The sequence below is a fragment of the Populus alba genome, chromosome 5 (genome assembly GCF_005239225.2).
Source record: "Populus alba chromosome 5, ASM523922v2, whole genome shotgun sequence".
In the NCBI taxonomy this organism is placed as follows: domain Eukaryota; kingdom Viridiplantae; phylum Streptophyta; class Magnoliopsida; order Malpighiales; family Salicaceae; genus Populus; species Populus alba.
Genome location: NC_133288.1, coordinates 2,731,968 through 2,746,012, shown reverse-complemented (window position 1 = coordinate 2,746,012; position 14,045 = coordinate 2,731,968). Strand labels below are relative to the sequence as shown.

The window sequence follows — 14,045 nt, the reverse complement described above, 5'->3', positions numbered from 1 at the left end:
TGCATCTTTGCAAGAGACGTCTCTGGCCCTCTCCTCTTGCTTCCTTATTCATTTTTCATTCCTTGATCATTCCTTGTCCCACATCAGAAACGAGGTTTCTTCATGTTCCTACTATGTTGATGGTCGATGAGAGACTTGCCTCTTTGAGGCAGATCCCTTGCATCGTAGGGAAACTGATCAAAATGGATAATTATACTCCCAAACATAACGCTGCCGATGCATCAGACGCGAGCTCCTGAATATTAGTTGGAGATGCAGCGGCCATTGTGGAGGCATGTTCAACAGCTGACTTGGTATTTACTGCTAAAATAATTAGCGAAAGTGAGATTGCATTTTCAGAAGGGATTGTGAACAAGAGTGACATCATTAAGCTATAGTATCAAGAGAGAACGGGGTGTAAGAGGCTAACCTGTGAACATCCTGCTGCGACTGCTATTTCTTCACTGCTTGCAATTGGCATATCTCAAACATGCATGATTGAAGATGATGGAAAAATATATCTTCAACCAATCATTCTTTGTTTTAGAGACTTAGACTTAAGACTATTTTTTACATGTTCATTTGGTTTTATTATTGGGTTTGATCTTCATGTTAATACATTTTATTTAGTAAGTTACTAGTAATTTTTGACTTGCATTTTATCAAAGATCGGATAATGTTTTTTAACACAAAAAAAAATATACAAACTTTTTAAATATGTTTTTTTTTATTTAAATTCTAATTATAAATCAAAAGATTTATGCATGCATTTAATTAAAAATACTTTGAAGATTCATTTGTGTCAATAAAATATAAAAAATAAAGTGTTCATGTATCTATTCGACTCGTTTTATTTTAGGTTAACTATTTTTTTAACGCAAAATAATTAATGTATAGATATTATTAACATGTTTTTCAACATCGTACTATGAATCAAAAATTAATACTTATATATAATAAAATTGTAGCAAATTATCATGTGTTTAATAAAATATAAAGAAAAAAAAAAAAGTGTTCTACATATAATAGTTTTTTAAAAAAATAAAGATAAAAACAAAAAAAATAGTATAGTGATAACCAGTATTTTGATAAATATTTAAAGTGTAAAACATAATATTTTTTTTAAAAAAGTGTAAGCAAAAAATAAAGAAAATATTAAAAAAATAAAGATAAAAAATGGTGATAAATAAATCAAATATAAATGATAAAATGACAAGTAAAAAAAAATATTGAAAAAAATTGTTTCCTAAAAAAAAAAAACCCAAAAATTTACAATTTTACCACAAAAAATTAACAGAATTTAGAATTATAATATTTTTACATGAAAACACCATTTTATTTATAGTAATTGTAAATCAATGTTTGGGTAGAGTTTTGCTATTTATAGTATTGTATTTTACATTACACAGTTTTGACGATGAATTATGAAAGATCATTAATTGACTTCTCCTGCTCCTCTCTTCTTCTTCTCCCTCCTTTCTTCCTTTCTCTCCTTTTACTTCCAACTCTAGTAGCTGCACAGGGATCGAACCCATCGGTGGAGCAAGCATGTATCTCAAGCTTTTACGATGATGAACTTTCAGCAATTTGAGCTTTCTGAAATAGTTAAATAAATCAAAATTAGATACCTAGTTACTTATTTCATGGTTTGCAGAAATTGGAATGATTGATCGGTACTTACCGTTTGTGTAGACAACTGTTGTATTGTGGTGTTGAGATTTTTCTTCTCTACATCATTGAAATTAACTCTCCGCAGCTTGGGAGTGCTCAGTGCTCCGTTGGAGAAAAACTTCATCCCAGGACATTGGCTGACAGTTAATTTCACCAGAGATGGGAAATCAAAGCTGTGTTTTTCTGAGCAAAAGCTAGTTAGGCTTGGTAAACTATGAAGCACTAATGTTTTCTAATTTGGCTGAAGACAATCTCATCTTTATTCCCTCTCCCTCGTTTGCTACTATTTCGGTAACCATACCGCAGTCCCTTATAGACTCATTTGTTGTGAGTTGCGCCAGACTTTTTGCTGTTGTGGATGTACACCAATTTTACTAATTCTTTTGCAAATGCCACAACATCCAAGTAGTTAGATTTTGGAAAGAAAGCACGCGATGGAGCTAAATAAATCAAACTGCTGCAAATCCTCTAGCCACTAGAGTTTCAAGAGTCTGCAGAGCTTGGTCCAGTTGGGAATTGCTCTTCCATAAATGCTCTAAGGCAAGGAAGAGAAAGCAAAAATAAGTGTCGTATTCGGTGAAAGAACTGTTTGCAATGCTCTCCATACCAACAAGTCTAGACGGGGAGCAACTCTTTGAACGTACAGTTGGGAAATGCTCCTTCCACATTAAGTCTTTCCATATTAGGGAACCTTGGAAGCAGAGTCAATTGGAAAAGTTGCATCACCAAAAAAGCAATACAGATTGAGAACTTTGAGTTTGTGAAAGAAGTATTGAGGACATTTCAATAATGCCGATGCCATCTTTGCTTTCAAACATAAATTCCTCCAAGTTTGGGGAAGATCTGAAAACCAATCAAAAGAAAGCATGCTTGACTTGACGTTTTCCTTAACAAGTTTATAGGATGTGCATAGAAAGATCAACTGAACACTTGACTAAATGAATTGTGCCACGTGAGCTCTGGCTTCAGTTTTGTAATGTTATGAATGCAAAAGCTTTGTCAGTCTTTCAATAAGAATTCTCTTTCTGCAGTGGCTTTTAGATTGAACACTCATACAACATATGTATCCTCAAAAGAAGTCACCACTGCTTCATTGCTTGAATGGAAATATAATTAATCATAACAGTGATCATAACAATAAGATTAATTCATCATTATTATTACGGATTTAAACTTAAGTCATTGATTATCAGGGTGTTGAATTTGTTAATTGATTTATTTAATTGATTTGTTATGGGTTAAGAAATTTTATTTAAACTTTACTAGAAAATCTGGTCAGAATGGTCTCGAGGTTGAAGATGAATGAAATTTTATTTTAGTCCATAATTAATGAAAATTAGAGTTTAGTCCCTCAACTTTAGAAAATAATAATTTGACCTCTGAAATGTATTTCAGAATTTGGACAGTATTCTTATGAGATTAAGGATGATGAAACTCTGTTCGATAATTGAATTGTGTAATTTTTAGTTTAGTCCCTCTATTTTGAAGATTTACAATTTAGTCCCTACACTTTTGAAAATATTATAGTTTGGTTCCTAAAATGTAAATTGAGATTCTGGACAGAATTTAATAGGATTATGGGTGAAATTTCACTATGGTTATGTATTTCTGATAATTACAGTTTGGTTATCCATTTTGATAAAATTACATTTTGGTCCCTGTTTTTGAAAAAAAAATATCTTTTTAGTCCCTAAAATTAGAAGACTAAACCTGTTTCTATTATGCATTGGAATCTTTTATTTGGTTTTTTTTTTTTTTTTGCATATTTCGAATATTTATTATAGGTATTTCTAATAATCCTTAATAGGATTTTTAAGTCTTTTCATCTGATATTCATTTTAGTTCTTTATTTTATAGGCGAGTGAGATAATATTTAATATACATGTATAAAAATAATAAAAATAATATGTATATTTATTATATGATGATTATAAACAGTTAATTACTTAATATTTATATATACTATTTTATTTTTCGGAGTACTTATTTATTCTTAAATCTACATAGAAAGTTGAAATTTAGAAAGATATATGCTGCTTTAATTACCTAAGATTCGAGTTGTGATATTAACGGTCTAATGAAAACTTTAGGAAACAAAACTCAGGACTTCTCTTCTAGTCCTCATCCTTTGCAACAATTTCCTCCACTCCACAAGTATCTATCTGAAGCTGTTCAAGTTGTGGAAGGTTTTGGGCTACAGAGGCAGGGAAGAGACTTCTTAGACCAGGACATTCCCCGACATCCACAGTACATAGGTTATGGAAGGAAAGAATTCCTTGTGGATCCTATTCCAACATGCTTCAGCTGTGGAAGATTCCATAGAAACACAAGTCTCAATTGAGAGGCTGTAACAGCAAGTCTTTGTTCCACATTTATGAGCGCTTGGAGATCAAAAATCTCTTCTACTGAATCACAACCATATATAATCAGATACTCTAGATTATGGAATCTTCTCAGCATACTGGAAGGGAAAATATTCAGTAAATTCTTTCCACCCCTAACCTCCAGTCTCTTTATTTTGCAAAAGGAATCAGGATGGAGTTCATTGTGCCATATCACCTTCAAATTATCCATTTCGCCAATTAGAAATACCTCCAAGTCAGGGAATGCAACCTGCAGTAACAATTCCATTCTGTTAATAGATTGGGGTAAAACATGGAAACAAAATACACGTGTGAGGCAAGCTCACAAATTAAGCATGCTTTTGAAATAAAACCACCTTGTCATCGAAGAGAGCTGATTTTGTGTTGTCAGGTTTGCTCATGGATTCCATAGGGTGCAGAATCTTGTGAGTTTCGGCAGACCAATGAGCGCTAGGCGGAGTAGTTTAGGGAATAGCATCATTTTGCCTTCTCCGATTCCTTCTGGAAAACTATTTCTTCCATGGACTCGCAATTCCGTATTTCAAGCCTTTCGAGTGAGCAAGACTTTCGACCATAGAAGATGTCAAATAAATAGTTTAATTTACTACAACTCTCCACAACAATGCTTGCTAAGTTTTAACACCAGGGAGGCTGCACAGCAGGTTGGTCGTGCCATATCTTTTCCACTTTGATGGAGGAGAGCCTCAGGTCCCCTCCAAATTGGGGAATAAAATCTGCATGCACATATTTTGTTTTATTAAGTTCTTTTTATTTTTCAAGCGAGATAAAAAAAAAAAAATCAAAGCCCTTAATTTGTCTACTCATGAGAATGGGTTTTTATTTTTTGAGGTTAAAACGACAAATAGATAGCTTGTTAAAAGAGCAAACCAGACCATTGTATTGAACAGTGACATGGAAGTCCCAAGCTCATTCCCATCACTTGCTAATAGCTTCTGCCTTCTATTAGAGTGAAAGCTTGTGAACTGAGGCAGACGTTGCAGTGTCAGTCTACGTAATTGAGTGAACTCTATCGGTTCACCGTCAGCAGTATCATTCTCACTTTCTTCAGCAAACCTCTTCCATGATCTTGCAATCAATTATTGTGATTTCTTCAAGTCGCACAAGTCTTCTTGCCATGGAGACTGAAAATTAAATTCTTCAACCTATGACAACTTTCTACCTTCAAAATTCTCAAGTTTCCAAGCGACTCTGCAATAAGGTGGCCATGGCAGATCTTCTCCAAGTTATCCAACTTTTCAAGAAACAGTGAGCCCAAGTTCAGAAAAGCAGTTCGAGGACCCATCCTCATCGAGTTGATGATAAATTGAACTCCAGGACAAATTTTGGACGTGAAGATGCTTCAGCTGACAGAAACCTTCCCCGTCTAAGTCATTGAGGATACTCTTAACACCATTCAGTTCTTGCAAATGAAGTTCTTCAGTGATCTTCAGCAGCGTGTTCACCCCCTCCTCCAACTGAATAACTGTATTGAGCTCAGTTTCAAAGTTCTTGGGGTTGCATACTTAACAGACCAGTCCCACCCATCTCCAATGAATATTCTGAACCTTTCCAAGTTTGAAAGCACAAAAACAAGTCCTTGGGCATATTGATCTGCATCTGTAATTTTGCATGTCTAAGGTAATTAAGTTTGACAGAAGCTTCAATTCTGACAGGCAAGCATTGTTTCTTTCACTGCTTGGTCCTTCAGCCTCCCATTTCAGAAAGCTGTTTCCCATATATAAATCTTCTAACCGGGTCAAGGAAGAAAGGACATTTGGTGATATTACTTCAAGCCTTTCACAATTGCTCAAATCTAGAAGTAGCAGACGAGTTAATTTTCCTATTTCTCTTGGCAAACGAACAATATTAGAACTAACTAAGCTGAGAACTTTCAACTTCTTTAGCTCTCCAACTATAGATATATCTTCCAAAACACAATGATCAAACACAGCGTTTCAAGGTTCTCAAGAAATTGAAGTGACGAAGGCAGTGGTGAAAGATTAACTTCTGTAAGACCCAAGACTTTAAGCTCCTTCATTTCTCTGAAAAAGTTGTCTGGTATTTGCCGTGAGGGATCCTTGTTCAGCAGTATAAACGACCTGAGATTTGGACATTCTAATATTGCAGGAAGATCAGGAATTTTCCGGTAAGGCGAAGAGATTCCACTGCACTGTTGAAGCACATCATTGGTTGGCCATTCTTTGAGTTCATCTGCCACAACAAGCACATGGTGGTCCCTTGATGCAACATCGATGGCAAAACTTTGAACAACATCATGCATTTTCACGCTTCCATCATTGTCACCTTCTAGCAACAAACAAGAGGCTTTAAGCTCATCCACCAATGTATGCAGTCTGTTTTCTTGTTTCTTCCAATGTGGAACGTCCCTTAAACAAATCCAAGCCTATACCATACCTTAACAAGTTTGAGATTAAAATATTATTAGATCGTAATTGCCCACAAAGCAAGAACAATGACTTGATTTCATCACCTCTCAAATTTTGGTAACTCAGTTCTAGACACGAGTAAACTCGTTTGTCAATTTCATCTTTATCAAACCTTGTTAGCTGTTTCAAGGCGTCCTTCAAGCATATAAATCTTTGATTTTTCAGTGCCCTCGCAACTGTAGCAAGTAAAAATCGGCAAACCTGCGCATCTATTGGCTACTTCAGCAGCAACAAGTTTGTAGACTAGGATTTTTAACAGTAACCCCCACCATCTTTTACGAAAAATTCCATGCTTCCTTTGGAGGCAAAAATTGAATCGGGAAATTTTTGATTGCACCCATCTCGCGAGACAGTACATATTCATTTCTTGAAGACATGAGTATCTTGCATCCTTCGTGAGGAATTCCAACATCCTCCAATTTAAGTTCTTTCCAAATATCATCAAGAATTACAAGTACTCTAGTCATTTTCTTCAATCCCTCGCATAGTTGACTTGCCCTTCCTTTATCAGTCTCTGCATCCAATTTGAGTCCTAGCCCATCTGCTATTTCACCTTGAATCTTCTGATGTCTGGAGTCTGTGACACAAGTGCCAGAACCACCTTATCGAACAGCCTACCCTCCTTGACTTGTTCAGCAACCTTCAACACAAGTGTGGTCTTCCCCAAACCACCCATCCCATATACCCCAACCATGTTCACGGCACCATCCTTCAATGCATCCACAACAGCATTTACTACAGAATCTCTTGATTCAAAGGCCTCATAGTCCTTGACAGGCCCTATACCCGATGGAGCAGGACGGTAAGAAACTCCATCAAATTTCCCTTTTTCCTGGAGATCAACAATAACCGTCAACTCCTTCTTCGCTGCTTTACCCAACCGATAACGTATCTTTAGATCAGGACACAAACCCATGAAGCACTTCGTACTTGATTCATCTCCAACAACACCACCTCCCCCTTCAATGACCCCGTCAACTCTTCCCAGCCAGTTCTCAACGTCAACTTCAATCTCTTCCCCTTTACTTTTAGCCTCCTCTATAGAATGAATCACCCTTTGTTTTTGCATCTGTCAGCTTCTCAACTTCATTTTTTAAGTTCTGAATATTGGTATTGCAATCAATTACATAACCAATCTGTCTCTTAATGGGAACAACTAACAGCTCAGCAACTTTGGCTACAATAGAAATCACAATTTCCATGTCCAATGAAACTTATCTCTTCCTTCTTTTCTGGAATCAAGCAATCAAGGAACTGCAATGAACAAATTAAATCAAAAGGAAACTTTTCAAATCTTCTGGAACTAAATCAGAAATGAACAGCAAAAGGATTTCTTTATTGCAAGTCAACTAACATTAATAAAGCAAAAACAACACAAATAATAAACAAGCAGCAAAGCAGAGGCTTTTCAAAAGAATAAAGTAACAAAGAAAGAAAGAAAGCAATCAAGATGAATAGCAAATTAACATCAAAGGGTCTCTGGAATCAAGTGATAAAAATAGAAAAAAGAAAAGTCTTTAAGCAAGTATACCTCTTGGTTTCAGCTAATCAACAGAGCAGTGACTTCAGACCAGTGAGCAGAGGTGCAAATATTACTGCAGATTATAAACATCTGAGGTTTAATAAAGCAAAAACAACACAAATAATAAACAAGCAGCAAAGCAGAGGCTTTTCAAAAGCATAAAGTAACAAAGAAAGAAAGAAAGCAATCAAGATGAACAGCAAAATTAACATCAAGGGTCTCTGGAATCAAGTGATAAAAGAAGAAAAAAGGAAAAGTCTGCAAGCATACCTCTTGGTTTCAGCTAATCAACAGAGCAGTGACTTCAAACCAGTGAGCAGAGGTGCAAATATTACTCCAGATTATAAACAGCTGAGGTTTAATAAAGCAAAAACAACACAAAAAATAAACAAGCAGCAAAGCAGAGGTTTTTCAAAAAGCATAAAGTAACAAACAAAGAAAGAAAGCAATCAAGATGAACAGAAAATTAACTCAAGGGGTCTCTGGAATCAAGTGATAAAAATAGAAAAAAGGAAAAGTCTTTAAGCAAGCGTACCTCTTGATTTCAGCTAATCAACGGAGCAGTGACTTCAGACCAGTGAGCAAAGGTGCAAATATTACTGCAGATTGTAAAGGTTTATCAGCAATGAGAAAGCAAGGGAATGGATGAGAGAAACAGTGGATGGCTTAATGATTATTCTCTGTGTAGTTGAAAGAGCGCATCTTTCCTTCATAAAAAGAGTGGGAAAAAAAGAAAAAGAACAACTTGACTTACTACAGAATCTAGGGGCCCACTTTGGAGAACTAACCGATTGAACTCTGCCGAATAAGCAAGTGCACAACATCTATAAACAGTGAGGAACAACTTGGCTTGCTGCATTGCTACAGGAACTAGGGGCACACTTTGGAGAACTAACCAATTGAACTCTGCCAAGTCCTTGATTATGGAGAAAAATGAAATCTTTGATATTTTTTGAAAAATCTGTATTTTATAATTTAAAAAAATATTAATTAAATATAAAAAAATATCCCAACTAATTAAATTGAAAATATTAATCTTAAAAAAATAAGAAAGCAACAAGAAAATTGAAAAAAAAAACTGAAATAGTACTTAATTTAAATCTAAAAATGAAAAAAGCTAGCAAGCTAATTAGTTTTTATTAATAAAGCTCTTTCAATCTAAGTAATCAGATAAAATATATATTCTTTTTTATTATACTGAATGTGAAATTTTTCTTGACTGATCAGAACTGGGAAAAAGTAGCATTGGTGGATTATATTAAGTAGGGAGAGGCATGGATTGATTAGCAGACAAAGATCTAAATAATACTGCTGTAGAACTTCATAGGTTGATTAGCTAACATTAATAAAGCAAAAACAACACAAATAATAAACAAGCAGCAAAGAAGAGGCTGTTCAAAAGCATAAAGTAACAAAGAAAGAAAGAAAGCAATCAAGATAAAAAGCATAAATAATAAACAGCTTTTCAAAAGCATAAAGTAACAAAGAAAGAAAGAAAGCAATCAAGATAAAAAAGCAATCAAGATGAACAGCAAATTAACATCAAGGGGTCTCTGGAATCAAGTGATAAAAGAAGAAAAAAGGAAAAAGTCTTTAAGCAAGCTTATCTCTTGGTTTCAGCTAATCAACAAAGCAGTGACTTCAGACCAGTGAGCAGAGGTGAAAATATTACTGCAGATTATAAACAACTGAGGTTTATCAGCAGTGAGAAGGCAAGGGAATGGATGAGAGCAACAGTGGATGGCTTAATGATTATTCTCTGTATAGTTGAAAACTTGAAAGAGTGCGTCTTTCCTTCATAAAACGAGTGGGAAAAAATCTGAAATAGTACTTAATTTAAATCTAAAAATGAAAACAGCTAGCAAGCTAATTATTTTTTAATAATAAAGCTCTTTCAATCCAGATAAAAAAAAAATTATATCTTTTTTATTATACTGAATGTGAAATTTTTCAAGATTTAGAAAATCTAAATAAAAATAATTGTAGAAAGTGTCTCACTTCAAAAGGTATTTGGAAGACAAAATAATTGCAGCATAAACAGGTGGGTCTCTTTTTGAATCATATGTAATTGTTGTCTAAAAATTTCGTCCAATGAGATCTTGCGATGGAAATGGATTATAGCAGAGAAAACAAAAAAGAGGAAAGGGTGTGTTCCTATGTATGTTCTGAATCAAAATACCTCCAATTTTTCAACACATAATTTCTTTCAAATGTGCCGGTGTCTTCCTGAATAGAATTTCTTGAGCTCTGGTATGAAGGTATGAACACTGACTTGTCTAAACTTTAAAAGCTTGTTTGGCAATTTAAGTAGGTTACTTTTTAAATAATTTTTTAAGTTAAAATAAATATTAATGATGTTTTTTATTTTTAAAAAATTATTTTTAATATTAATATATCAAAATGATTTAAAAAACACTAAAAAACATATCAATTTAAAATTAATAAAAAAACTTTAAACTTTTTTAAAAATGCTTTTAAAGGTGAAAACAAATAAATCCTAAATCCCTTCATGTCCTCACTTCTCTGTACAGACTACAGAGTTCATGTTCCCTTCAAGTCAGCTTCCCCAATTCACTTGGCAGTTGGAATTTCTTCAACCCTCCAGTTATAGCAGTGTCTTCCAGAACACAATATTGTTTTAGCTTGAATATTGTTTTAGCTTGAATACTCCATTCAAGCCAATAAAAAACAGAAATGGCTATGGTTGGGAAGATGGGATCGAACCCCTCGCATGCAAAGCGAGCGTATTGAGTTGCATATTATATATGTCCACATTGAAGCCAGCAGTACAGTTCTATTCTCAGCAATGCATGCAACAAATATACATCCTCAGCATCAACAGTAACGGAGCTGGCATTTGTTAACTTCTAGTGCAAGCCACAGTAAAGGAGCTGGCATCTGTTACAGCTGTTGGGAGTTAGTTACAGCTGTTAGGAGTTAGTTTAAAAACAGTTATACGAGTTTGTTATTTCTGTTAAATTAACTGTTGCTTAGTCTGTTAAGCATTTTGTCTATATATACAGTGTAATAGACAGTAATTGAATTAATCAAGTAATCAAAGCGAAATATTCAGCTTCAATCTTCTTAATCTCAGTTTTCAATATGGTATCAGAGCATTTTCTCTGAATTTTTTCCGCATCTTCAAAGTCTCTTTATCTTCCTCTTTCTCTTTTCTGCATTCTCTGTTTTTCCCTACAATGGCAGTCAACACCAGTCCTCCATCAGAAATGGATTCTTCCAATCCCTTCTTTTTGCATCATGGTGACAGTCCTGGCGCCATGATCGTCTCAAAACTTCTCAATGGTGAAAACTACAATTCATGGAAGAGGGCGATGATGATGGCTTTAACAGCCAAGAACAAACTCAGCTTTGTCAATGGCACTTTGCCTAAACCATCTGATCCCTATGATGCTCAAGGATTAGCGTGGACTCGTTGCAACAACATGGTCCTCTCATGGCTACTCAACTTTGTCTCAACAGAGATTGCTAACAGTATCATCTACATTGATGATGCTTCTGAGATATGGAATGACCTTCAGGATCGGTTTTCTCAGCACAATGGACCACGGATCTTTCAGCTCCAAAAATCCATCTCATGTTTATCACAAGAAAACAATTCTGTAAGTTCATATTTTACTACTATGAAAGGACTATGGGATGAATTAGGAAATCATCAGCCAATCCCTTGCTGCACATGTGGCGCTTTGAAAACTATCCTGTCTTATCATCATCAACAACAAGTTTATCAGTTCTTGATGGGATTAAATGAAAGTTATTCACATGTTAGGGGTCAAATTCTGCTAATTGATCCGCTACCTTCAATCAATAAGGTTTTCTCACTTGTCATCCAAGAAGAGAGGCAACGTATGATTTCTTCATCAAGCCTCTCATTCAATCAGAACACTACTGCCTTACTTACAAAGACCTTGTCTCCAACTCGCTTTGCTGGTAACAAATCTTTTCATATTCGAAAAGATAAACCTATATGCTCTCACTGTGGGATTTCTGGTCATACTGTTGAGAAATGTTATAGAATTCACGGCTTTCCACCTGGTTATAAATTTAACAGAGGCAAGAATGCACCTCCTAGTGCTAACCAAGTTTCTAGCAGCAATACCCCTCAGCTTCCTATTACTTATGAGCAATGTCAGCAGCTCCTTAACATGTTCAAGCCATCCATCTCAGAACATGACTCATCTGTCAATCAAGTTTCCTCGTCTGTGGTATCATCTGAACCCAGAGAATCAGAGGTGCACATGCAAGGTGAAAGTATAAACAAGTGCAGGTGGTTCTTCACTACCAATTCAATAATCTACATTTCACACATTCTGTCTTTGCATCATCTTTGCCTTTAACTTCACAGGATTCCATCACAAACTCTACCAAAACCTCTTGGATCATTGATACTGGTGCTACAGATCACATGATCTGTTCTGTGCAATTATTTTCAAGTATTACTTCTGTCATTTCCAAATCTGTGAAACTGCCTAATGGTCAATATGCATCTGTCACTCACATTGGCACAATTAAAATTTCAGACTCTCTCATTCTAACAGATGTACTTTGCATCCCTTCCTTTTCCTTCAACTTAATATCTGTTAGCAAATTGATTAAGAATCTCCACTGTTGTGTCATCTTCTTATCACAATTTTGTTTTGTTCAGCACCTTACAAGCTGGAAAACGATTGGTGTGGGTAAAGAAGCTGGAGGTTTATATCATTTGCTGCACAATCCAGTTTCTATTTTACCTAGGAATTCTGTTTCTTTCCATTCTGCAGATTCTATGTCCAATAATGTTGTCACTGCTTTCACTTCTAAAAGCTTCTCTGTGAACTTTGTTAATGAAAGCTTGTGGCACTATAGATTAGGCCATCCCTCCAACTTTCCTTTAAGATTGCTTTCTCATGTAATTCCTCAGATTTCACATGAATCAAATAAGAATTGTCACATCTGTCCATTGGCCAAACAACATCGTCTTTCTTTTCCCCACAGCACATCCATCTCCACAAAACCTTTTGACTTAATCCATTGTGACATTTGGGGGCCTTTTTCCACAAAATCTCTCACTGGCTCATCCTATTTTTTGACCATTGTTGACGATCATACAAGATTTACATGGATTCACCTTTTAGAAAATAAAGCTCAGACCAGAACTCACATTCAAACTTTCTTCAATCTAGTTGAAACACAATTCAATACTAAGATCAAATGCTTACGGTCAGACAATGGAGTCGAGTTTGATATGAACACTTTCTATGCCTCCAAGGGTGTTGTTCATCAACTTAGCTGCGTTGAAACCCCACAGCAAAACTCCATTGTTGAGCGCAAACACCAGCATATTTTAAATGTAGCTAGATCCATTCGGTTTCAGTCATATTTACCTCTATAATTTTGGGGAGACTGTGTTCTTACAGCCGTGCATTTAATCAATAGAATTCCTACTCCTATACTACACAATAAATCTCCCTATGAACTCTTGTTCAAATCTTCTCCATCCTATTCTCATTTACGTGTATTTGGTTGTCTCTGCTATGCCAGCACTCTTCTTCGAAATCGCCATAAGTTTGATCCTAGAGCTAAGCCCTGCATATTTCTTGGTTATCCCCTGGGAATGAAAGGTTACAAATTATATGATTTACATCTCAATTCCTTGTTTGTTTCCAGAAATGTTGTGTTCCACAAAAATGTATTTCCTTTTGCTCTTAGGCAGCCTACATCCCATAATGCTTCTGCATTACCTCTGCCTATTCCAATACAAGACTCAACTATTACTTCACTTGATCCCTTCCATATCAATTCTCTTCCCTTAAACAGTATCACCACTTCACCTTCCAGCTCAAGCCCCATACATTGTCCTTCAGAACATGATACACCATCTGCTACAAAAATTACCCCACAACCACATAGAAAGTCTTCTCGGGTAAAACACACACCTGGATACCTGCATGACTATCATTGTCATATTGCAACCTCCACTTCAGCTCCTGCACCTTCGTCTACGGCTTCAGGTATTTCTTATCCTCTTTCTTCAGTTCTTTCCTATAATCATCTTTCCTCCACTCA

General features: G+C 35.4%; 1 pseudogene; it reads right to left on the bottom strand.

The window, feature by feature from the left end:
• Nucleotides 1–190: 190 nt before the first annotated feature.
• LOC118039525 (probable disease resistance protein At4g27220) lies at nt 191–8,730 on the bottom strand (annotated as a pseudogene).
• Between the last annotated feature and the right edge of the window lie 5,315 nt (nt 8,731–14,045).